Here is a 26,756-nt window from a genome sequence, read left to right as displayed (position 1 = left end):
AGGGACTTTAGTTCTTTGATTTAGAGCACGTTATAATCAAATAGACATCTGACATGGCGTTCCATGGTCATTCTTGATAACTGACGTGAATAGCTTCTGATAGCATCGTCATAAGGTTACTCCCAGAAAAATACGTGCTTTGCAATCAACGGCAAAGATAGTGTTGGTATTAGTAGCAGCAGCAGCAAATGCTGCAGGATTATACAGAATCAGAAAAAAAAAAACTACTTCCCATATCACTTATCCAACCCCTATAACAGTTGTCCGCTTCCAAAGTTGACAGGTTTTATTCTTTGGTTTTCTCCTTTCGTCTGGTGGTATTCCTGGTTTGGAGTAACATTTGTGAAGTTTTATAGAAGGGAAGGAATTGAGCAACATGAATTTGTGTAGGCCTTGAGAGAGAGAAATTGGGTAAAAATGCGAATGCAAAACTCTGAGCCCTGATGGGAGTGGCGATGAATTGTACATTCTCAATAATACCTGACCGTTATTCGACCCGTATTGTGGAGGCCTTTCTCCGCGAGTTGCTTCGGTATCGTATTACCCAACACCACTACACTTCCATAAAACAACACCAGGGGCTCACATCTAGTGAGTATGGGCTTAGCACACCAAGGGTCCTGAGCTGGATATCATCATTCTTCTGTTTCTTGGTGATTCCCTTCTATTTTTGACTCTCTCTCTCTCTCTCTCTCTCAGGGTAACTCTTTCTTTTTGGCTGGTGCAGAAAAAGCCTCTGGCTTCCTTGCACCATATGGCTAATAATAATAACATATAACACACTTCTGACTTTTACAGAATTCTGTTTTACCACACAAGAGAAAACGGCGCAGTTGTGGGGACCCATCGGACGCGCACCCCTCCCCCACCAACACTATATCACTATTACTATTAATAAAGCGCACTGTTCCAATGGAGAAGTATAGCCTTATCATTTAAGGCGCATGATCGCCCAGATCGAGCCATTACCCAGATCGGTTTTGTCTCTTATTGGACCTTCGTAGGCACCGCGAAGACCTAAGCAACCCTAATTAAATGTTCTATTAGTATGATAATGCTTTATGTCCTAAATTTACTAGAGATTTTTTTAATATGCTGTACCACCCAATATATTGTGGATAATACTTTGTCACTGGGTTGTTCCAGAAATGTAAAGACCAAGGAGTTCACTCCATGTACTGAGAAGGTAGTACGATAATCTTGTCAGGCACTTCTGCAGAACATCAACCAGGACTTTAAGGTATCAACAGGGGTTGGGATCTGTACGAACACACAGCGTATAGTTTCGGTTTTTGTGGGAGAGCGGCTATGGATAAGCCAGACATCACCAACCGCAATGAGCGGTCTCATCTTGCACGATAGAACGAATTGGTCCGTGAATGTGAAAACAACGAAGTTCGGAGGTGAGGTTATGGCATTATTCCATACCGCTGGTGCTGTTCGAGATTGCTCATGGACATGAATATGCTAAAGTTAGGATGATTGGCGCAGAATTCCGTTTTGAACTTGTGGGATGAACTGAAAACTAAGGTGAAGGCAAAACTAACGTTCCACATTGAAAAAGACCCGAGTTCGAGTCTCGTCAATGACACGAGGAATTTTTATGGGCATTTTTCACAACGTAGCTGAATTAGTCGGTCCCAGGCAAGGGGTGCATGGTTTTTTCTCCCGGAAGCTCGTGTTTTTCATCCAGCAAACAGAAAATCGACCTCAGAACACGCAATTTACAGACAATATACACGGAGCAATATGGCCTTAGTCGCCAATGCCCCTAAAATCCTACTCCAACAACAACATTTTTGCAAGAGGAATGCCCGCTGCATTCTGTCATTCGCTTAGCTGCCTTCCTGTACAAAGAAACCAACACGATTATTATTATTAGCCATATGGTGCAAGGAAGCCTGAGGCTTATACTGCACCAGACAAAAAAGATTTTTGAATTACCCCGAGAGAGAGAGAGAGAGAGAGAGAGAGAGAGAGAGAGAGAGAGAGAGAGAGAGAGAGAGAGAGAGAGAGAGAGAGAGAGTAGAAAGGAAGCACCAAGAAAGAGAAGACTCATGATATCCAGCTCAGGACCCTGGGTTTGCCAAGCCCATACTAACCAGATATGAGTCCCTGAGGTTCATATTGTGGCTGCCTCCACAACGAGATACCAGGTATTGCACTACTTCGAATAATTTATGGGTAAACTATGGTGTATTTACACCGATATTATATAGTTAATTTCAACCCTGAATGGTCTACTGGGTGCCTGGCCTGCCTCCTATTGGCGGGGGGTCCTAATGGGGGGCGGCGGCTAGGTGGTCGGAGGAGCAGCGGAGCATAGCGCTGCACAGCGGACCACTCCCCACACACTTTTGGATCTCTGGCCTCCACAGAGTTCTGTGTCACTCACAAAGAATACAACGCGGAGATGGGGGAGGCCTCTGGTGCCGTCGGACAACTAACACACTTTACAGTTAATTTCAACCCGTAGCGTATTATGCCTTGAGCATTTAATCCTCAAAATATTATCATTATCTTCACCATTTGGCATCTCTCATATTGTGGAATTAACATCGCAACCGTGATGGCATGTCTGCATTATCAAGGTATCTGCCCGCCCACCGATGAGTGAGCCAACACGCTCCGAACCGCGTCTGAGTGGTGGTGCCCACTGAGAATAAATAACAGTAGTCTCCTCTACTAGAGAAGCGTTATTTATTTGAAATAGTGCAATACCTGGTATCTCGTTGTGAAGGCAGCCACAATATGAGATAAAAATCAAACGATGCCGTTACACTACTTATGTAGTTCAATTTATGGGTAAACTATGGTCAACTATAAATTGAACTATAAATATATTTATGGGTAAACTATGGTGTGTATTTAAACCGATATTATATAGTTAATTTCAACCCATAACGTATTATGCCTTGAGCTTTTAATCCTCAAAAAAAAAAAAATAAATAAATAAAAATAAATAAATAAATAAATAAATAAAATAAATGTCCCCCCCCCCAAAAGTCACCACAGTTTAAGCACTTATCCCATCTGTACACCAGATTTTTAATACTCTACTGATAAAAATCTCTTACTGTTGACAGTTGTTTGACTACTTGCCTCATTTTTCCCAAATCATGACAATCGTAAGGCAATAAGTTTGGACTATGAAGAATGCTCGATTACTTTCCAATACAATTTCTGGATGATTGCCATAATGCAGAGATTCCCAAACTTTTACACCTTTCCCCCTTAAAATATTTCATAAATTTCACGCCCCTACCTCCAGAACAATTTCAAAATATTTAGCAAAATTTAGTTAAGGGTACATATATACTTAAATAAATTAATATATACTTCAGTACAGTTACTAAAAATAGTAAATAGGCCTAACGTAACCCAGTGGTCAGGTGCGAGAGTGCATAGCACGCGTTCCTTGAGTGAACCGGGGTTCAAGCGCGTGACCACTAAATACGATAAATATTTGTATTGACGATTTATTGTACACTCTACTGACTTGGTTGTCGTGCCGGAGTATAAACAGAAATTTTTTTTATTTTATTTTAAATACTAAAATAAAATACGCATCATACGTTAATTAATGGAATCGTTAAAAATGCGCTTCATACAAAGGACGTGTTTTTGTAAAAGGCGGTAAATAGCCAGATGTGTGACGTAGGTTTGTATGTGTTCTGTTCTGGCCTCTTGGCTACCCAGAAGCATCAGTCACCTGGACAGATGATTCTGGGTACCTGTCCACACAAAGAACACGCGACTCCCACAATACCAAATGCCCCCCACACGTTGGGAACTGACATAATGTGGTCCTCGTGGGTATCACAGTTGGTAGAATCGTCGTGCACTACACGCCGAATGAAAAAGGTCCGGGTTCGAATCCCGTCAGTGATACGACGAATTTTTATAGGCTCATCGTGACAGTTTTTCGGTCTCAGATGAAACGACGGTAGCATGTGTGCTCCTCCCCCGGTAACGTGGATTTTTCGTCCAACAAACAGCAAATCGACTGCAGAACACGCAATTTGCAGACATAATACATACACTGGCTAAAAAACACGAACCTTTGTATTAAGACAGTGACAGGCAAATAGATGCAAAGAAAACTATGACATTGGGTGTTGAGTACTGCACAGGCTATTCGACTACAATGACCTGAAGCAAGAATGGGAAAACGCGTGATCTATCAGAATTTGAAAAAGGTCTTATCGTGGGTGCACATTTAGCAGGAGCCACGATTCGAGAAACGAAAAACATAATTGGTTTCTCAAAAGTTTTAACGATAAGCGGTTCTTCCATCTTTCATATCAAAGGTGTAAATCTGGCCAAAAGCAGTACTTCAAGAACGAAGCCGGCGTACTCTAAGGAGGCCTGTAGGATATCTAATGTGCAGATAATAGCATCTGAATTCCAGAATATCCTATTTCAACCCGTATAATATGCAGGGAATTGAAGAAATTGGGTATTGGCAGTTGCCTGCCTATTCGGAAGCCACTGGGTTTCAGAGGTTAGCAGAAAATTCCGCTTGCATTGGTGCCGAGAGCATCTTGATTGGACAGTAGAACAACGAAAAAAAGTTGTCAGACGAATCACCATACACTTTGTTTTGCTCAGACGAATCACCATACACTGATGGTAGGCAATGTGGCGAGAACCTCAAGAAGTGATGGACCCTGCTTGTCTTATTAAGACAACTCAAGCATCTGGTGGTGATATCATGACATTGGAAATGTTTTGTTGGCATGACCTGGGTCCGTTGATACTTGTGGAAGGTCGAATGACCATTTAATGGATGACAGTGCAACAACGCATCGTGCAATAGTGGTTCGGAGAACATGATACGGATTCCACCATCTTCCCTGGCCCCACATGAGACCTCCGTAGCCGAGTGGTCAGGAACGGGAGTGCAATAGCACACGCTCTTTGAGTAGGCTGGGGTTTAAGCCCCTGACTGCTAAATACGGTCGAGCTACCAACACGCACTAGACCAGCGTGACAGATTATGGTCCATTTCCCTCAACATGAATTTTTTACTTTTTTATGCTGGAGAGAGAGATATTCGGCCACGAAGTCCTCTTCAACTTTTTCGCAGTTACGCGATATTTTGCTGGATGAATGATTACAGTTAGTCCAAAACACCTTATAGAATCTATGCCGCGCTGCACACTTGCTGTTATTCGAAATAAAGACGGCCCGATTGGCTCACATATGGTGAATATGGGCTTGGCACACCTAGGGTCCTGAGCTGGATATCATCATCATTCTTCTCTTTCTTGATGATTCCTTTCTACGTACTTCTCTCTCGGATATCTAATGTGATATCTGAGAGAGACTCGGAATTTTTTATTTTTTTTGGCTGGTGCAGCATAAGCCTCAGGCTGCCTTACACCATATGGCTAATAATAATAATGTTCGGGTTTTTTTTAGGCTGGTGTGTTAATTTCATTTTTTAGGCCATTATAATAATTTTAATTAATTTACTGCTTGTAGACATGATGCATTTGCACCAACTTATCTCTGTAAATTTTCCTATAGTCTGACGCTTTTGCCTTGAATTTTTATTAAGTACTTGCTGGGAAATTAACGTCCGCTCTGACCAATCCGCAAATTGATACCCATGGCGATGCATAATTTAAATTTAGACAATAGAATCTTGTTTTTAGTTACCTCTACTTGGAAATAATATGCTGTGAATGGTCATGCTACTCGTGAACACAAGAATAGCAATAATATGGCAGCAGGCACTGGCACAATGAAATGGCGTGTGGAATGTTTTGTTCAGTTTATGAAACTATTTTGTAGTGTTGTGTGTATAGCAAAGTACAACCCATTTCTGTTGTTAATTTGACTGTTAAAAAGCAAAAAAATTGTTTTATTACCGACCAGCTGAAAATGGCAGGAGACTATTGATCTCTAATATAACAATATTAGGCTTGACAGGACCGTTGTCTATCTACCTGTAATAATAACAGAATTTTATTTTTTTCGTCGTAAGTTTTTGGTGAGAAATTTAACGCCAGAACAACATTCCAACCGAAAATCACCATCAAAATTTTGGTAGGTATTACAACATTTATCTGCGTGTTAATGCTAAATATTATAGTACTCTACCGCTATATGTTCTTTAAAAAGTAGAGAGCAGTACACTTATAAAAAATTGTGAATGGTTGATCTTTAAGAAGCTTTCATTTTATTCAATTGAGGTTGCTTATAAACGCTTATAGACGGTATTTTGTACCTTTTTAATATTGAAATAATATATATCCCAGGATAGAAATATATTTTAAATTCTTGTCTGTAGGTTCAGTGGGATACCACTTTTACTTCGCTTGTTTGTTTTGGTGACTACGCTGGAGCGACTTTTAGTTGATTTTAAAAACATCGCGGTGACGGGCTGACCCCACTGCCATTGGTAAACAGTCTGTAGTAGCGTAGTACAAATCACCTTACTACTGTATACAGTAGTTTACTCGCTGGTGTACGTCTACTGCTGTTTTATTCTGCCTAAAGGTACCCCACTAGACAAGCAGCATTCCTTCATTAAAAGTTATCATAAATATATCATTCGTTGCCTTGTTGTATAACCTGCAGTAAGCTCATTGAACTCTACTTCAAGTTCAATGTATCGAATGATAGAGGATTAACGATTTGTCGGAGTTTTCAAGAGTTCTGCCTATAACTATTTAGAACTGACAACTGCATCTGCTTTTACTCACTGCTCATATTACGGTGAATAGTGAAGTTCTTAATGAATGCTTCTCCCCCACCCCCCTTCTCTTTTCCTAAGCTTGATCAGTATTACAGGTTTTGCAGCATTCCAACAATTGAGATGATCTTTGTGGCAGTCTGGTTATTTTGCTGTCACACTATTACTCGTTTTAGGGAAGTCTGTCTCTATATTGGCGATGAAGAATTTAAGGCAAGAGTCCGTTTTCCCACTAGGCAGATGATTAGAGCCTAGTGGAAAAACCTAATGAGGAGTGAAGGACTCCTAAAGGAGTAGTTTGGAACATTTGCATTCCATATTGCATTGAATTTTTTGTTTGACGAATTTATAATGAAAATCTTACGTTAAAAGTTTCTTTGTATTTGTTTTATTGAATAATTGAACAGGGTGATGTCGATCAATAACTGTACTTTATACAGGGATTTTCAAATGACAACTCATGAAATTCAAGTAAAAGAGTACTAGAGACATGAAATTTACATGTAACAGTCCCTTTTCTCTGATGTCACTTAATTTACACGTAATTTACTGATGTTGTTATGATGACTTTTTGTTACTGATGTTACTTAATTTATCAAAAAATGTTGAAAATAATCACCATCGTGATCACAACAACATTACTACGAGACAGGTTCGAAAACACTGCCTGTAGCATGTTGGGAGTAAAGTAACAATGGATATTTTGCTTTTTAGTTCTTTCGGAGTTCGTGGATTATTGTTATAGGAACTGTTTTTGTCATAGCCTCCACAAAAAACCTGAAGAGCATGGGTGACCATATTCCTTTTGAAATTATGCCATCTCTGAACAGGAGAGACAGCATCTTCCATAGATGCTCGTGAAGTGTGACTTGCTGCGCCATCTTGCTGAAATCACGTTTTAAAAACTCTTCCTCAGCGAGGTATCTCCCAGAAATTCATAAATGTGTCAGTGTACAGCTCAGAGGTTATACTTTCTGTGAAAAGTTAGGCCCAACAATCCAATGGTGAGTCATTGCACACTACACTCTACGTCTTACTCTAGTATAGGAGACTTCAGCTGCTGCATGCATTAGAGTTTTCTACACACTATACACTTTCATGCGCATTCTGAAAGGTTTACATATCTAGTCTCTGATGAAAGTACATATCAGAGAAGAAAGTCCAGTCTACTATCAGTTGGTCTTCATCCACTTTTTTCCAGTAAACATTCCTAGTAATGGCTTTGTTTTCTAAAGTCTGGTGGGAAAAGTTTCTGCATGACAACTGCTGTGTGACCTTGCCATTTGTTGTTCAAACTTCCATAGTTATTTATGAAAACTTGCTGCTAAGCTCTCTAACCTGTGCTAAATGTTCCTCAGTCACATCAGTCAGTCTGATCATTTGAGAAAATCAGAAACAATAATGGTCTCTGCTGATCCTTGGGAGATCCCACTTCTAACATTAGCCCAGTCTGAAAAGTAACCATTAATCACAACCCTCTGCATCCTGTGATCTATCTAAAAATTTTATCCGCGATTCCAACACGTTTAAGCTTATGAAATAATCTCTTATATAGGACTGAGTTAAATGCTTTGCTGAAATCCGAATAAACAATGTCGAAATTATTTTGTTCATCCAGCCAAATGGTGACTCAATCAAAAAAGTTTTTACTGTTGGTTAAACATGATTTTCCATTTCTATGGAGATGAGTCTGTACTACACTCTTGGTCATTGCATCTATGATTTTCCCTACCACTGAAGTCATACTAACCTGTCAGTAGTTACCCACTTTTACCGCCGTTATGTATTCGCGGTACAGTGAACTTTCTCCAATCCAAGGGAATCTCTCCAGAGTACAGTGATTCCCTCATAACTAATGGTTGAATGCATTCTCTTGTTGTCTCCCTCAAAATTACTGGATATATGCCATGAACTCAAGGGGTCTTGCTCATCTATAGGCTCGAAAGTTTCTAGTATCTAATAATCTGAATTTCAACGTCACTAATTTCATGCTTTCCAGCTTCACTCGCGCAATTTCTCCCTATAATTTTGAATCGATAAATATCGATTCAAAATACTTCTTCAGTTTATCTACAACGTCAATTGGCCGTGGGTGGCACAGTTGGTATAATTAACTTATAATGGTCACCATCATAACATAGCTTATAATCATCCATCCTCAACACAACGGGTGGAAAAGATCTGAATTCGAATCCCGTCAATGATGCCAGCAATTTTTACGGGTCTCTTTCACAATTTGATTGAGTTAGTCGGTCTCGGGAGCGTGGTTTTTTTTTTTTTTTTTAATCCTGGAAACGGGCTTTTTTTTGTCCAGCAAACAGCAATTTACAGACATTATATACGGCTCAATATAGCTTAAGATTCTGATGCATCTAAAACTCTACAATAATAATCAACCAGCAATATGGGTTATTGCTGGTTGATTATTATTGTAGATTATTATTATTATTAAACCCATCATTTGGGTTATCTAAGACTTTCTTACAACTATTATTCGTCCAATCTTGTTTCTTAATCATTAGCTCATTTGAAATGTTGCCAACCTTAGAATATCTTGCGGCCAAAAACAAGAATTCTTGAGAAGTGTGCAAGAGTTACTTTGATTACAAAAGTTACTATATCATCAGATAAACGCGTATCCATATTATCCCCCCCCCCAACAAGCAGAGGGTATCCTCAGTAATACTAGCAAAAACCTTTGCACAAACTTATTCAAATATGTTATCCCATCTCTGCAATATAGACAGGATATGTTTTTAATAAGTCTAATATGCATAACATACTCTCTGCTTTTCGTAACATTCATAGAGTATACCTTCTGCTTATTTTACAACTACAGCACGGATTTGAACCCAGGCCTTTAATGGAATTCGCTTCGGTCGAATAGAAGTCGCATAAAACTACTCTACTGACTTGGTTGTCGTGCCGGAGTATAAACAGAAAATTTATTTATTTAATTTATTTATAAGTATTGCCTAAGAATCAAATTCTAATAAATTTATTTTTTAATTTTTAGTAAATATTTTAATAATATTTTTTTTTTCAAGTCTTTCAAAAACCAGAAGGCACACGCTAGTCACCTAAAAAAAAAAAAAAAAAAAAACTTATTTGCGTTAATGGGCCTTTTGTTTGTCAACATTATTTCACTTTAACCCTGCCATAGTCTAAAATTGTTGACATTTTATACTCTAAAAAGTATCATTAATGGCAGATTTTGATTTATTTATTATTATTATTATTTTTTTACTACAAAAAGAATAAACGATATTTTTTTCTTGTTTTGTTTATTTTATGAAGCTACTTAATTTTATTTATCTGAAGGTTAAAACTTTACACCTGTGTCATTAATCTCCAACTAGATTCCATGTGCATTGTGTTTAAATATTTTATTTTTATGCACTGCTATTTCATAGTTAAGGTCTTGCCTCCGAGCATACTTATATAAGTAGGCCATCGCTGAATTAGTCTGTTCTTCATATGAGGTTCCTCCTACAAGGAGCGGTTCTTTCATGCAGTCATAAAAATTCGATTTTAAAGTATTTCTCAAAGAGTTTTTTAATTCTGTTACTTTGAAGCTTCTGAACCAACCGAAGCCCACCAGAACATCATTCCGATTCGTCACACCCATCGGTAATGTCTTAAAATAAGTTGTTTTATTTAACGAGCGTTCCGTTTCTTAAAATTTTCGATTTCGACTTCTTGTTACTACTTTACAATTGAATGTTCCTAGGAAGAAGGCTGATTTCCTTTATCTTTCAGAATCCTTATCAGGTTTTGAATTTAGTAGTCGACAAAAGATTGTTGTATATTTTAGCAGTCGAGATGTTCAAAAAACTTTTTACTGTTGTTTTTTTTTCCAAAGTTGGTTTTGGAAAGTAGTACCGTATTAGGTAATAAATGCATGGGACGCTTTTCTTGCCTAGCGCAATTTTTCAGAAAACTGGATGTGGTACTTCTTGTTTTATATGTAAAGGCAATAAAAAAAAAAAAAAAAATAGAATATTTTTAACACGATAAACTTCATGCTTGGGTCAGTCATTTTAGGTAGTGGATTTTATTTGACCTGCTTTTATGGAACAATGACGAAGTAAGCCTTTTAAAAATCGGTACTGATTGGGAGCATCGTAACGAAACAAAAGTCGTACGAGTTTGGACATCCGCATAATTGCTGGTTTATGATGTAATTTTTTTCTCTCCCCGCTATTGATTTGACAGATAAAATTATGTAACTGAACTTTAAAAATAAGCAGCACGTAATTAGATTAGTACTATCATCATGGTGACTCTATATTTGGAATATGTAAGGCAAAATGGTTGCGATGTTTACGGTTCAGTAGTAATAAATTGTTAATTTGCGGGTGTTTCTGCGCAAAATCTGCCGGAAATGTCATAGTCGAGTGGAACAACGAGAAGAATGTCACGCGGTTACTTTTTTTTTTTTTTTTTTTTGGAGAGAGGGAAGGGACGCTAGCTTAGTTAACTCTTATTTTTTGCACAGACCAATTGTGTAAGTGCTTTCCTGCGACAACCGCAATACTATGTGATCTGTTGGAAGTATAGCAGTCTGACCTATACAAGGTTTTATGGGCCATCTCGACCACCTGTGAGCTTAGACGAGGTTTAGGTATAAAGGTAACATAGCCATTACTCGTTTATTTATGGTGTCATGCAAAGTTTTGCCGCCTTACAAAGAATAAAAGTGCTGTAGTAGACTGGCTTATGTGTTTCATGGGACACTTGGATGTAGCATTACAAGCTGTAATGTTAAACTCATTATTGAATTGAGTTGATTCTGTACTGGATTATTCTCCAAGGGTGCGAAAATTGAGATGTTTTATGTTCGCGTTCAACAAATAATAAAACGTGTAAAAGTTTAAATGCTTTTATTAAAATAAATTTTCTGTTTACATACATTCCTAATTTTTATTTTAATAGAAACGAAATCTCGGCAAAGTGATCGATAATAAAGATTATTTCTTTATTTTATCATTATTATTATTTTTATTTAAATATGTTGTTTCAGCGTACATACAAAGACAGGTGGACGGTGAATGAAATCAAATTACTTTGTCGTTTGGCTCTATTGGTCACGTGATTCGTTTAATTTTTTTTGCCTATATAAATTTGTAAAATCAAAATAAATTATCTTTATTGAGAGAAAATGATACATATGATTAAAAATTGAGTAAAGAAAAAAAGTTGCCCAAAAATTAAAAAGCATATAAAAAAAGGAAATTATAATAAATAGGAAAATATAAAGAGAAAAAAAAATAGGAACTTCTTTGCACAAATCAAGAGTAATTAAAAACAATGGCAAGGAAGTTGAATCAAAATCAAACCATGGATTTTGATCAAACAAACGCAGAGGAGAAGCAATTATTGCAGTTAAAAAATACGGTGCGGTACGGAACGGATGGGAGAAGTGGATGGCTGATGTCGCTCTTTAGTAATCTGGCACAGTTTAAGCCACAAGATTTGGAAGGAGTTAAAAAGATGCGATCCACTCTAGGAGAATGCAACGGTATTTCTGCAAGTTAATTCCAAGACGCCACAGTGCCTGGGCAGGTAGGAAACAATTACAGTTTCATACGGTTGTTTGAGGATTAGTGTGGGGTCAGACCTTCAGGATGGCGGAGGGTTGTCCCGCTGACAGAAATCCCAGATGTTCGGTGCGTTTATCACTCCAGTGAACATTTTTACCTTCTTATAAAACGCCTGATGCCAATTAACTCTGGAACCCTGTGTACATTTGACACCGTGTATTTAGCAATGTCAGTGGTTCTCAATTCAGGGGTCGGCAATGCTTATTTGTGGCCAATTTCAGGGTCCAGTATTCACATGTGAACACCGGTTTTTGAAGTGAGGACGAAGCAGATACCCAAATTTCAACAGCGTATAAAATAACCAGATAAACAGTGGTTTGTTAGATATCTGGTAGTGGTTGCAGCATCACTGGAATGAAGTGTTGTTTCGCTCTCCGGCGCAAGGTGATAAATCGCTTCCGGAGGTATTCTGTGTGCGCATCAAATCTCCGCTTCGGATCAAAATAGACACGGAGGTCCTTATGGCTGGAAAAGTACGTGGCTCTCACATTCGCTGTTCCATGAATTTTATTTAAACAAATCCGGATAATGTCATTAATTTTATTTTCCCAAATTTACTAGCAATTTTTTAATTATAATAGTTCCTAAAATACAATGATACTGAGAGGTGTCAATAAATTTGTAGTCAGTAAATAACGAAAGCTTTTTCCTTTCATGAATATAAAAGTGAATTTACATTTTCAGAATGATATATGATGGGTAAATTGCGTTATTCTTATATAAAGAATATAATATAAGATAAATAACTTTTTTCCTCTAAACGGGAAAAAAGTTATTTATCTTATAACAATTTCCTCGTGACACTTTATTTTGAACAAAGTGTGCTGCAGTGGTTGTGATGCTCGCATTTTTTACAGCATCCTGAAAGAATGTTTTAAAAGAATATGGCGGACTATAAAATTTAATAGTAATTGTATTCGCCATATAGTACAAGGAAGCCACAGGCTTTTGCTGCACTGGCAAAAAACAAAAAACAAGTAGATAAGAAAATACAAATTATATGCTTCCCTCATCACACAGGAAACTATCTAGTTGACCTATCAATTTATTCAAACTGTCAGCCACAACTACCCGCAAGGGAAACTTGTTTCAGCAATCTGACTCGCCGCTGGCCAAAAGAAAACTTCCTACAATCTAATCTAAACCTCAGCCCCCCGTAATTTGAATTTATGACCCCTAGTTCTGGAATTATTTATAACAGTGAGAATTTCACTTTCATTCATTTTACTAATCGCTCTCAGAGCCTTGTAAACATCAATCAGGTCACCTCTGAGGTGCCTGGTTGCCAAGTTCTATAACCCCCACATAATCGGAGTCCTCATACGGTCGTCCTTCTGTCGATCTCAGCATTCGAGTTGTCCGTCTTTGGAACCCTTTCAAGAAGCTCGATGTCTTTTCTCAGATTAAGTCTTCATACAAATGTGGTCTTACAATTGCCTTATACAGTGGGATTATGACCTATCTCTACAGAATAACGTTGCATAAATCATCGATAGGACACCATGGGCTTTCCTGGCTGCCTGTTTACACTGTTCAGAAAACTTCATATCTGCCCATATTGTAAACCCAGATCCTTCTCTACTGTTTTTAATTCAGCCCCACTTGTGGGTTGCTATTCCCAAAGTGTAAGACCTTGCATTTAGCAGCATTAAAACATGGCTGCTACTTCTCTAACCATCTTTGAAGTCCGTTCAAGTCATCCTGAAGGAATACTGCTTGGCACTGATCATTAATGACTCTGTCAATCTTTGACATCACGCCTTCTATCCATTCTTCTTAATTTATTTACTAGTTTAATTTTTCTGCAATCCGCAGAGATGCCAAATGAAGTATGGAGTTGCAGTACGTATTAAGTGCTTGTTTATTACTTAACTAATGACTATATATGAATACTGCGACTGTTATATTTAATTCCTGTGGTTATAAGTTCAATTCACGTTGCATCTGTCATGCCTGTAGGTTTAGAAACTTTGCCAGGTTACTGAAAATAACTTCAACTGTCACTGTTCGGTGATTGTGCAAAGGTTGCTATGACTGCATTTCTCCATCGTAACTGCATGTTAATAAAATACCTGCAGTGACATGTATTTCCACATACCGTTTATACAGACATCCTTCAAAGCAACACATTAAGTCTGCAACAGAAGATAATTTCGTGAGATTAGGTTAAGAACTTGTAAGGAGTAAGAAATTCAAGAATTCGTTTCCGTAAAAAAATGTGGTCGACCTGCATTACGAACCAGTGATATTTTTATCGGAGAAAATGTAATGTTTCTCCATGACCCTGATATCATATGAACAGGTTACTGCGCGGAATGCACTGACCGCTATCTGTGTTTAACTCCCAATGCAACTTAAATGCGCCCGAACAGTTGAACCTAGACTAGTAACACGTTAATCATGCCTGGAGAAGATCTTAGCAAGTATTTAATTAAGACACCGTACACAAATTTAATTTATTCAAAATAAAAAGAAATAATTCTGTCCTTCCTGCTTTCAAAGATTTTTTTTTAAGAGTATCTGAAGCTCACCATTTATATTTTATATAAAACTGTGCTAGAACTTTTTTTTTTTTTTTAGCTGTCCTGCTTCAAACTTTCGATATCCAATGGCAAACGTTTGCTGATAACCGTAACGTCTCCAAGGTTATCGATTCAGTTTTCGATGCTCAGATTTTACAGTCTTGTCTCGAGTTCATCTCATATTAGATAGCATTTGAAACGTTCTTATCCTGCTAACATCAGTTTGCTGGTGGTGAAAGCATCATAGTGATGGAACAGGAAAGAATTCTCTAAAGTATATATTCTTTGTATGTAGTGGCAAATGATGCAAAAAGCAAACTTATGCAGCATAATCTCCGCATCACCTGCCCGTCCCCTCTCTAATAGGGTTTGCCTAGCTCTCTCTCTCTCTGCTGAATTTATTCAGGGTACCCACTTCCACAACACCAGATCAACAACTACCCGCTGACTAAAGGCAAATTTATGCGTATCTAACCTGCAACCATCCTTCCTCAATTTGAATTTAGGCCCCTCGTATATGTAGTCTGAGCAAGAGGAAGAATTTCATCAGAATTGAGCTTGCTCAATCCATTCAAAGCTTTAAGCATCTCAATTCGCAAGTGCCTACTCTCCAGACGCTGCAATTTATAGAACTGAAGCCATTTCTTGGTAAAAGCATCCTTTTGTTCCCCTCAACAAACTCGTTGCTCTTCTCTGCACCCTTCCAACGGATCCACATCCTTCATAAAATAAGGCTTTCAGACTTATATGCTCAAGATATGGTCTAATCATTGCCTTATACAACTGGATAATCATCTCGTTATCTTTGCTAGCAAAATTTCTGTATATCATTGACAAAACCCCATGAGTTGTTCTAGCAACCCTTTACACTGCTCAGAGAACTTCATGTCAGACTGCAAAATTACTCAGGTCTTTCATTTTCCACCACCCTGAACGTTGTACCATAGGGTACCAAGCTATATCCGATGCAACCTGTCTGTAATGCCTTACTGAGATGTAGGCATGGTTTTCTCACAACAATCTTTAACTTATAGAGGAGTGAGATTTGTTACCACAAGGCCTTATCAATAACTTGGTAACAGTATGAGAGCTTGTTGGGAGTTATGTTTTTAGAATTACTGATAATCATACCCACTACTATAAATGTATGAATTTATGTAGGAACTGCCCCAATTGTGGGTACTGTCTCCTGATTATGATTTGTGAAAATATAGGGATATAGAGGACTATTAGGAAAGTAATGACATGGATATTTCCAGCAGTGTGATATTTAATCATCCACATTAAACAACCTCCTTTCCAAAATAAATTCTCACCTTGAAATGCCGTGTACTTGTTTAATGGTTGAAACACATACTCTCAACCATTCACTCGCAACATTCAGGAGCGGATTAAGGTCGGTTGAGGCCCCGGGCGCAGAAGAAAATATTGGGTCCCTTAAAAAAAAGAGAGAGACAGGGAAAATAAAAATACATGTTAACCATTTTTTAAAATAAATAAAAAATATTATGTACTATTAATGTTTTATTTCCAATAAAATTTGAATATAATATATGTATAATATAATTAATGATAGCATAATAATAATCACAAAGTTGAACTAATATGTTCAACTAATTTGGTGGGGTTTTGCGTGGGCCCTTCAGAAGTCGGGGCCCAGGGCGCGCCTGCCGTTAAATCCGCCTCTGGCAACATTTAATTTTGCATATTTCAGTCGATATAAAGCGTTTCTTCAATTCAGGAAATCACACGGTGGCAGATTTTTGCTGTATAAAGGATAGGGTACAATTCTCTACTGTCTTCAAACACTGGATACACACGGTATTTTAATTAAAGAATGTCTGTTTTTCGCGCAACGCAAAATTATTTATACACTTCTTATGAGAGTATTTCATATTTCCCAGCAGTGCTATTTCTGTATTTCATTTTTTTAAGCAAGAGCATCGAGTTGGTACTTGGACACTATTGACTTAAAACAAAGGCATTATTGTGCACTATGAAAGTGCCCTCTCAGTATTAGTGTACTTGTTTTCTTTCTTTCTTTCTTTCTTTTTATTTAAGCCTTTACTACTTGAGATATTAATTTGGTGGACAGTTCTTGACTGGTGCTTGGGGAAACTCCATTGTTTGAACTTGAGATAGCGATCTGTAAAAACAGTGGGTTGCCTTCAGCACGCAATACAGCAACTAGGATTATGACGTTATCCACTTAAGCGTCATCCTGTAAACTACGTCATGCTTATGACTTTAAGAATGAGTTTCTCAGTGTCCACCTGACTGAGCAGGCGCTATGTGTGCTGTAGTGTTCAAGGGTATCTTGGGCGACTTGCATTAGTTTAAAGATGTCAATTATCAAGAATGGGTTGTTGCATCTGTGACCGAAGAATGTGGTGGGCAGTGTCGGTGTATGCCCATTATTTTTTGAAGGGAGATTGCTGCAGAAGAATTATCAATATTGTACACCCACTTCACACAAAAAAATTTACATCGCGATACAGATAATTAATATTTAAATTTGAGCACCTGTCTGTGGCCCAAGGAAAGGATGGAAGGGGCAATTTGAAAATAAGAATATTTTCTTGTCTTTCAATTATATTGAGGTTATTAATATTAAAATAATGCTTATGAATCACACATCTCGTATTTATTCAACCGCCATTGCTTTTAAACTACACTGTATCTGTAATTTAATATATTGTGAAAGATATTTTGAAAAATTGTAGAATACAAGTGCCCCGAGATAATAATTTTCTGGATTAGTTGAAAACGATAAATCTTTCTCGCTAAAGAAGTGTATCAGCAACTGATTATTTTCTTATTAGATTTTCTACAGCAAAAATCATCTAGTGCAGGTACAGGTTATTTTTGATAATCATTCAACTAATTTACGGGATTAGTGCTGATATATTACATTATTCCGCTTGAGATTGGAATAGTGTCGGATTTTTTCAGTAGAATTTACTTTCTTGTTTCTTTATGATATATGTTTATGATATATCAATAATCATTATTGATGATCTTGCAAGTAGCCTATGACCTCGAAAGCGCTGGGTTATCACTTCCATAGTGGCATCCAGATAAGTGAGAAAGGAGACAGTCATGATGAACATTAGAATGCATTTTACTCTTAAGATGCTCTTTACTCATATCTATTACTACAATATTTTTTGTTCATAACTTAAAAACATGGGGACCAGGACTGTGTTCTTTGGTGGTCGATTTGGGATAGTCCCCCCCCCATTCCTTCCTTCTAAATTAGACCATGTTTAGAATTTGAGAAAATAAATGAAAAATGGCGCTGATCAATTTACCCAGTATTTATCAATACTGTATGTGTGTCGTCTGCTATATTTACCAAACGACAAAATATCTCTCTTGCAAATTTCGAAATGTGGCGTTTTTCACAAATCAGTGAAACTTGGTTTGCATGGAATATTTGTTTTGTACGTAGACATTTCTGCTGATGAGTCTTTAAAATGAATCTAGTTTTACTTCCCACATATTTTGAAATGCTGGATGCTGAGATGTTTGTCAGGGAAAACGAAAATAGCCTTGATACCGGTTTGTACAGAAGTTTTGAAAGTAGGCGTGATAGAGAACGCCTATTGGACAATAATTGATACTACATATCGGTACAGTTTTTGTGACTTTTCACAGTTAGTGAGTTTTCAGCAGGAAGTGTTCGTGCGTCTTAACTAGCAGAACGAATTGCCCAATCCTAACTGTTTTACTTCAGGCACTTTCTTGTTTGGAAGACGGAATTTTTTAAGAGTGTGTCAAAAACAGTTTTTGGTTCAAGATATGCATAGTTGTACTGTTTACGCGACTGTTGCACTTGCGTAGAAGCTATCAGGAGAAATGGGTGGAATTAGTGTCTTACCATCTAAAGGTATGAAAATCATTAATTCGCATATGTTATTATTTCCAGTAAATTTTACGTAAAATATTGTTTCATTAGTGTTTATATTTTTGTTCATTCCTTTATATATTAGAACGAATCTAATATTTTTGAAAAGTGCGTTTATTGTAAATAACCCAGCAGTTGAGAAATGTGTTCGCCAGGGCAGTCTCTTCCATTAGAACCCCCTCCCCCAGAACCGAAAAAAATGTAATTCAAAGAGACTTTGACAATTTTATTTCAACATTAAATTCTATAAATTAATTTTTAAACACTGTTAGCAAAATCATTAACAACGTCAAAGTTCGTACGGCGGTTAAGTTTATAGAAACTCCTTCGAACTTCTTTAAAAATAAAATGGTAGATTTAACGCAAGAGCATTTTAATAGATTTGCTATAATATAGTGAAGCCTCGGAATGAAGAGTACCTAGGACCTATGAACATCAAAAGATGGCCCTGGTGATCACCTAACATGATCCCCTCTTTACAAATTGTGTTGTAGCATACACCTATAATTAGATTTCGTATCTGAATGGGTTAAAATTTTCAACGAGAAATAAATTCGATTGTGAGATCTATATAAAGTGTTTTATAAGTTTCTTGTGAGAATTATGTAGAAGTGTAATTGTAAGTTTACGCCATATGGTGTGTAATTTCTTGAATTATCTCTTAAGCAAATTTGAAGGGAATTTGGTATATTCAAACAATACGCTATAATAGCAATAGCTATACAAGAGATTAAAAAAAGTCTTAATAAATTGTTTTATTTTACTATGTCGTGTAATTATTTTACTAATTACTGGATTTGTCGAATTGCACTGGAAATCCAGGGTTTGGCACACTCGGGGTCCTGAGCTGGATATCATCATTCTTCTCTTTTTTGGTGATTGCCGTCTACTTCTTCCCCCCCCCCCTCCTCCAGGGTAAAAAAAATTTGTTTTTGCTGGTGCAAGAGCCTTTTTTTTTTTTGAAGCCTCAGGCTTCCGTGCACCATATGGCTAACAACAATAATCCGGTTTTTGAGAATCGTGATCCACTTCGGCTACTGTGTACTTGATGTATTAAATAAATTACAGCTAACGAAGTATTTATTTTAAGAAAAATGCCACAAGTGAAATTATTAAGTAAAGGGACTGTATATTAGACGGGTTATTTTTCATTATTAGATTTGAGCTTATTATAACATAAATTAGCATTTACAAGGAGTTTATGTGCAAATTCGGCAAAAATTCAGGATTACCGATATAGCAATATTAAAATAATCATACTGAAATATCATCATAAATATTCTAGTTAAAATTTTAAATTATGCAATTTGGTTAAAAAAAAAAAAAAGTAAAGCCAGGGTGCTTATTGTCAGAAGAGAAACATTGTTTATGGTGGTAGTCAATAAATATTTATCCTCACCTAGAAATATTCGAGTTAGGGATTTAAAACTTGGTTGGAAATTTCATCCTTCTCTATTAGATAGTATGAATCAGAGCTGTAATACTCAATTATACTATGTATAATTACAGCTACGTCTAGAGTTACATATTTTTCCCATCTGGGAATAAGCTCTTTCAGGTCTATTGAATAGAACACCTTACTTTGAGCAGAAAATCGGGCTTCCCTGAGGCCTTTAACTTTCCCAGGTTTCTTTAGTACTCCTCCAGTGATGCCGTTGCATTTTGGGGAGTAATCTATAAGTATGATACCCTTAGAGTTCCAAAAGACTGATGACATGACCTTGTTGGCAGACAGTTGAACCTTGGTTTCTTTGGGGATTGATGAAGATGAATGTTCCATTGTTTGCTCATCTGTTTTGTTTCTGGGTCACAGTAATGCACATAGCTTTCATCTAACGTCATAATTTGGTCAAAAATTAACGTTCTCTCTCTAGGAAGCTCCAACAATTGTGTAGAACACTTTGAGGAGGTGTCAACATTCTTGGAATCCATCGACCTCTCACCTCAGACATGTGCAGGAACTCATGCACATTATGGTGTAGACAGACCATGGCTAATGTTCTCTTAATTGCTATAAAATTTATAGTCTGCCTTCAAGGACTAACTGTACCACTTCAGTCACAATGGCAGGATCTGTGGCTGAGATGGGTCTTCCCTCTCTTGGATCATCATGTACACTGCTTTTCCCTCACTTGAATTGTCTTTTTAAATTTTTAAAAATTGCATGTGATGGTCAATCCTCCCCACATACACATTTTATCTCATGAATTTGTTTTGTTTCTTTGCTTTTCAAATGACGAACTGGAGAAGGTTGAGGCCCTCAACTTTTTCCACCATGTTCACCTTTTGCTGTATTCGTGGTTCTAATTCAGTAACTGATGGATCTAGAAAATAAATAAATATACATTAATTTATGAAACTTATATATAAAATCAAATCCCTAACTTAAATGTTTCTTTTGTGGTGAGGGTGAATCCTTATTGACGGCCCCTCGTAATATCTTAGAAATAAACTTTCGAGACATATGTTTATAGGAACTTTTTTCTTATATTTAGTTGTAGAATATGTTTATGTACATAAACATATTCTAAAGCGGTCTGCCCAAATTCTTATTGTAAAAGTATGAACTGCACCTTTAGAAGATATTAGACAGGCATGATTGTGCAGGTGATGGCAATAACTGAAGTGCGGCCTCGCGGTTAAAATATTTGAATGTTCTGAGTGTGTCCCGGACAGATATAAGGCAGTTTTTACGATAGAGCTAAAGTGTGTCCCAGTTGATTTAGCGTTGCCCCAGGTGTACCGTGAACTGATCTACATAACCTCGAAAATTTTGTTTGCATTGTCTTAGCCGAGTAGTCATGCAAGAGGGTGTATAAGTAAACGTGCCTTGAGTGAGATTTAGCAGTCACGGGCTCAAGCCTGTGACTGCTGAATACGGTGCTGTTTATTACATTCTCTGTCCTTTGACTGTGTGGTCGTCCCGGAGTGTAAATAGAAAATTTATTTATTTTATTTTATATTTCACCATTCGTAGTTGTTTTTAATAAAGAGCTTTGTGTATATATATATATATATATATTTTTTTTTTTTTTTTTTTTTTGCTGTAACTCATTTGTGGAGTACGTAATGAACGCCTTGGACTTGTCTAGAGATCCCTAGCATACGCGGATCACTGTTTGCGTGCTACTGCATTAATACCTCTTTGTCTGTTGTGAAAGTTTCTTTATAAGGACATTGTGAGGCATCGGTATAAACAAACTTTCCCAAACAAATACAAGAGACCTTAATTCGAAAGATTTCTTCGAACTCGCATTCCAGCAGTTCTATTTTTGCTTATTGTGTTATCCCCCCAAGAGTGCCACGCCAATAAAAATTTTTAATATTGGAATCCATGCTGTAAACAATGGGATCTTTGGAATAAACTTGTGTATCAAAAATAACTGTTTCCAACAGCTAAATATTTGAGTTTTACTTGTATAAAACACAAATAATCACAATATTAAAATATATACAGTATAACAATAACTTGCAAAAAAATTGTAGTTCAAGAGCAAAATTAAACTACTTTTGTGTATAAACTGAAAGCATCTCATTTCTACGCATTCCACATATGGATAGCGTGTGTGTGATATGGGGGGGGGGAATAATTTCCAGATTTTCTGTTGATCCTAATTCAATGAAACTTGGGAAGGCTCGATAAATTGATCTAAACGTGCGAATATACAATTTGACGAAAATCCACCCACTCGGAGTTGATTTATTACATGCAAACAGACTAACGGACAAAGAAATAAAAATTGACCGATTTCTGTCGGCTGATTTCAATGAAATTTAGAATGGCTGGACAAATCCTTCTAAGAGAGACTTAAGGAAGTGAGTTTATTATATGCGAACAAACAAACATGTGAAAACAAGTGCATTAAAATTAATAATCATATAGTTAAGAGTGCAGATAATTCAATGGAACAGTTTTTGCAACTGGATGTTTTCAGTTGCAAAAAAGGTGGAATATGCATGATATACAAGAAAAATTCAGTGAAAAGAAAATTAATGCTTGATCAGGAGATTTGTACGGGTATATTGGAACAGGAGGGGAAATGTGTTTAGTAATGTGATATAAGTTAGAAGCGCAGTAACTTGATACGTGCTACAGAACAGCTGGAGTTGAAAATATAGGACAGTATTTCCATCTCTGCCTCTCTAGTCGCCGCAGTTACCTACATGGTTGCAGTAATGCATAACACTCCGAGAATTCAAATTTTTATTTAGTTGTGATATTTTAATTTTGATACTTATGTTTTGAGTCGCTTTATATTTTTAAGTAAATAAATAGATAAAATTTACGTTTATTCTCGAGATGGCCAAGACCAAAATTTGTGAAATACCGAGAAATTAATTAACATCTCATTAAAACAAAATAACGCCCTTCTAAGAACAGCGCCCTATGCTATCGTCTGATTTGCTAGTAGCTTGAGTCGTCACTATGTATTGGTTACTGTATGGCACAGTGGCTGAAGTGAACCGATTCTCATGGACGGGTGGCTGAACCCCACCAGATACCTTATCTCAACGGGACCGTCTGGAATTTAACAGGTACTGGCTGTAAGAAGACGGTGCACGTCAAAAGGACACCCATGTCGAGGCAGAAAATAGTTTCAGTTTTTCCCATGGACCATGTAGGCTTCCGATATGAATCTTGTACATCTTGTCTGAGAACACACTGACCTTGAAATTAACAGTCGACCTCTGACTAGTGGCGGGTTTTACACTAAATGGCATAAGCCCAGGTTCGATTTCTTTTTGTTTCCCCTCAATTCTTGGCTGAGTTTGTTGGGCGAAGATTGAGTGACTTTTACCTTAATTTTTAGTATTTTCATCCTGAAAATACGGTGATTTAATTAATTTCACATTTCTGTTTGCACAGCCCCTATATAATTGAACATAATGGGCTTAAAAGGAAGAAATGTATATTTATATGGCCATGCTAATTTTGAGTATTTTGCATTCACAAAATTTATTTTGTTTTCAAACCTCATTTAATAAAATGACTATGAATAACTTATCGAAGATAAAGAAATAGTTCCCTTTGGGAAGAAGATAATATCGTGTGATTGAAGTAAGGTGACGAAAGGGTTTAATAATACGGTAATGTTAGAAGCTGACCCAGATTGACTGTACCTGTATTCAGTTTAGGTTTATGAAAAGAAAGGAGGACTGTTGCAAGTACTTGCATATATTACGAAACAAGCAAGAAAAATATCTGTAAAACAATAGACTAGGCCTTTGTAGACCTTGAAAATGCATTCAGTGGGATATCTAACGTTCTCATGAACGGTAAGGGCGTGGTATTGGAGTATAGAAGTAGATCTAGATATAACAAGTTTGGTAATGTACTCAGTGTGCTACATTTCATACTTCGAAAAATGAAGTTAATTTAAGACATAAAAACCCTTCGATATTTATTTCTTAAATTAACTTATTTTTTCTGTGACTAAGTAAAAGTAAATAATTATCATTTTATCAATTAAATAACTTGTACTATGCTTATTTCCTCCTGGAAATAAGCATAGTACTAAAACAATTGAAATATAACATGTATTTCATTATGTATTTAGTAAACTGATAACAAAAAACAACATAAAAAAGCATCCTCTATTTATTTAGCTAATGCGTATATGTTACATATTAACCATAATAGAAAATATAACCCAAAATTTCTGATATAGGCTATATAATACAGTTTTTAAGATACTGAAACACTGTGGTAAAATGTGGTTTACGAAAGAATTCTTTTGCCAAACAAAATTAAAAGAACCGAGTCTGAGGTGCTTATAACATATATTCGGTGTGAAAAGAAAAGACGGGCAGTGAATGCAAAATGTCCCCAACACACCACAAGGAATTCCTCCTCCCCATCCAAAAAAGTTTTGCGTAAGTTTAGGAATTAGGTCGAAGCACTTAATTAATAAACTAATTTTGCGTTATCCACGCGATAAAAAGAGTGATTAATTTGAAAAACAAATTCCGTACATTTATTCTGCAATCGTCTTTCCTTTCATTTTAAATTTATGTATTCCAGAGAGAGATACTTTCAGTATTTACTTAACCCTTTTAGAGCGTTCAACACGTCAGTGAGGTTTCCATACATATTTCTAGTTTCCAGACTGTGCAGTTTACAGAATTTGAGTCTTTCTGGATACCCCCCCTCCTTTTGTGCCTCTTTATTCTTTTCAACAGATCAATATCCTTTCTCAAATGAAATTTCTTAACCTGTATGCACTCTACACGATTAATTCTCAACTCTGCCAGAAATTTTCTTCTGAATCCAAAGATGTTTTCGTTATTATAGCTGCTGGTTTGATTACCTCTTTTGCTGCTTCCTTTGAGTTATAATTACTTAACTCCTAAATCAGTATTAGATGGACTGCTGATATTTTCAGCTCTAAAAATTTCATGCGTGAATGTAGATGCAAAACATTTATTTTTATCATTGATGTGTATAAGATCATCAATACATTTGCCATTCGTATCGGTCTGATCAATGTTTTTCATTCCTTTCGTTATGGTGTCAACGTAAGCAAAGAATTCCCTGCTACTTTTTAAGGGCGCAGCATCGAATAACGCCACCAGCGAGAGAGAGACATTTCTGCTGCCAATAGATAGGCTTCCCAAGGCCATCATTGCAGAACACCCCCCTTGAAACCATCATGAGACTTGATATTAGAAATCACTGCGTCATCAACAGGAAAATGCTTGTCACGCCGAAAATACTTCAAAGGAGGAAGAATGTGAAGAGGCGAAATTAGGAGAATATGAATGTGATAAAATTCCATTATAGTTGCACATAAACTGGGAAAAATGATTGGTAAGAATCGCATTGTACTGGTTCCGATTTTTCGGAACCAGTGCAATGACAGTACCACCCTTCCATAAGATCTTTACATCCTTATTTTCTCAGAGAACAATTAATACTTTCATTGTTTTGAATGGCCCTTTGTTTCGGAGTTAAAAATGATGAATGCGGTTCGTAGTCGTCAGAAGGAGAAATCATTCCGACTCATCAACAGTTGCGCTGCACAAATTCGGTTTTTTTTTTTACATCTTCAGGAAAGGTGATGGCAGTCAAGGATTCATCGAGTGCTAAGCAAGGAAATCAACTGTGTGTGAGTTGAACTCGTTGAAAGAAGAGTTTTGTAAATTCAGGTATAATAGATTATTCTGAACATGATCACACCCTGTTCTAAATTTATAGTAATGTTTCTGTAAGGGAGGGAATTCTATGAAATCGCAGTTGAACTTAGAACCATCCTAGGGGCTAACAGATTATATGTTGAAAATGTGGTAGTGATCCCCATTTTTCTTGTCGATTAATGCGAAACGTACTTTCATTTATGCCGATTTTTATGGGGGGGGGGGGAACAAACGAGGGCTGTGAAATCGTAACCGGGGCTGAAATTTTTCCAAGGACCAACGGATCATAGGTCGTAAATCTGGCTTCGATCTGATTTTACGTTCTAGAGTACGCACAAAATATCTATTTATATAAATTAAGTATTTCTGTGGGAGGAGAAGTATAGACTGATCTTAAAAGCCTTCTAGAGACCAACGAAACACACTGAAAATATATCGATTGAACTCTTTTTTTCTTATTAATGTCTAATCGAAGGGAAAAGTAAATATAATTATCTTCTTATCAATTAATTACTAAGATTATTACTTTATAGAACACTTAATAAAACTCTATAGTTTTAAATTCTTAGCCGTTTATTTTAATTACTGTATAATATTCATTACTCTCCTCCGTATACTCACTTTTTAAGTCTTTTTTTTTTTTTTTTTTTCTTTGTATATATGTATCTCTTCACGAACGACACCACATTTAATTTATGCATTTTTTTTCATACAATTCGGGTGGGGAAAAAAAATAATTACCTCATTTCTATTCATCTGATTTTAATGAAATGTGTTGTGGCTACAGAAATCTTTCTATAACCAAATATAAAATTTCATGAAAATCCATTGTTACGTGCGGACGGACATAATGAAGACAATAGGCGCTTATATATATATATATATAT

General features: G+C 36.6%; 1 protein-coding gene across 2 annotated transcripts in view; it reads left to right on the top strand.

Moving 5' to 3' along the window:
* The window catches only part of mbt (serine/threonine-protein kinase PAK mbt), a 125,555-nt gene that overhangs the window by 15,505 nt on the left and 83,294 nt on the right, over window positions 1-26,756 (top strand). The window contains exon 1 of one of the 2 annotated variants that reach the window (XM_090375717.1): window positions 18,509-18,717. The exons of the other annotated variant lie outside the window; for it this stretch is intronic. The gene's annotated coding sequence lies outside the window, so the exon portion shown is untranslated. Of the gene's footprint in view, window positions 1-18,508; window positions 18,718-26,756 lie in introns of those variants that run through there. 2 annotated transcript variants of the gene reach the window in all.

Source organism: Mastigoproctus giganteus, chromosome 6 (assembly GCF_048544385.1).
Source record: "Mastigoproctus giganteus isolate SK-2022 chromosome 6, ASM4854438v1, whole genome shotgun sequence".
Classification (NCBI taxonomy): Eukaryota; Metazoa; Arthropoda; class Arachnida; order Uropygi; family Thelyphonidae; genus Mastigoproctus; species Mastigoproctus giganteus.
The sequence above is the reverse complement of the archived record's forward strand: the minus strand, read 5'-3'. Positions and strand labels throughout refer to the sequence as shown.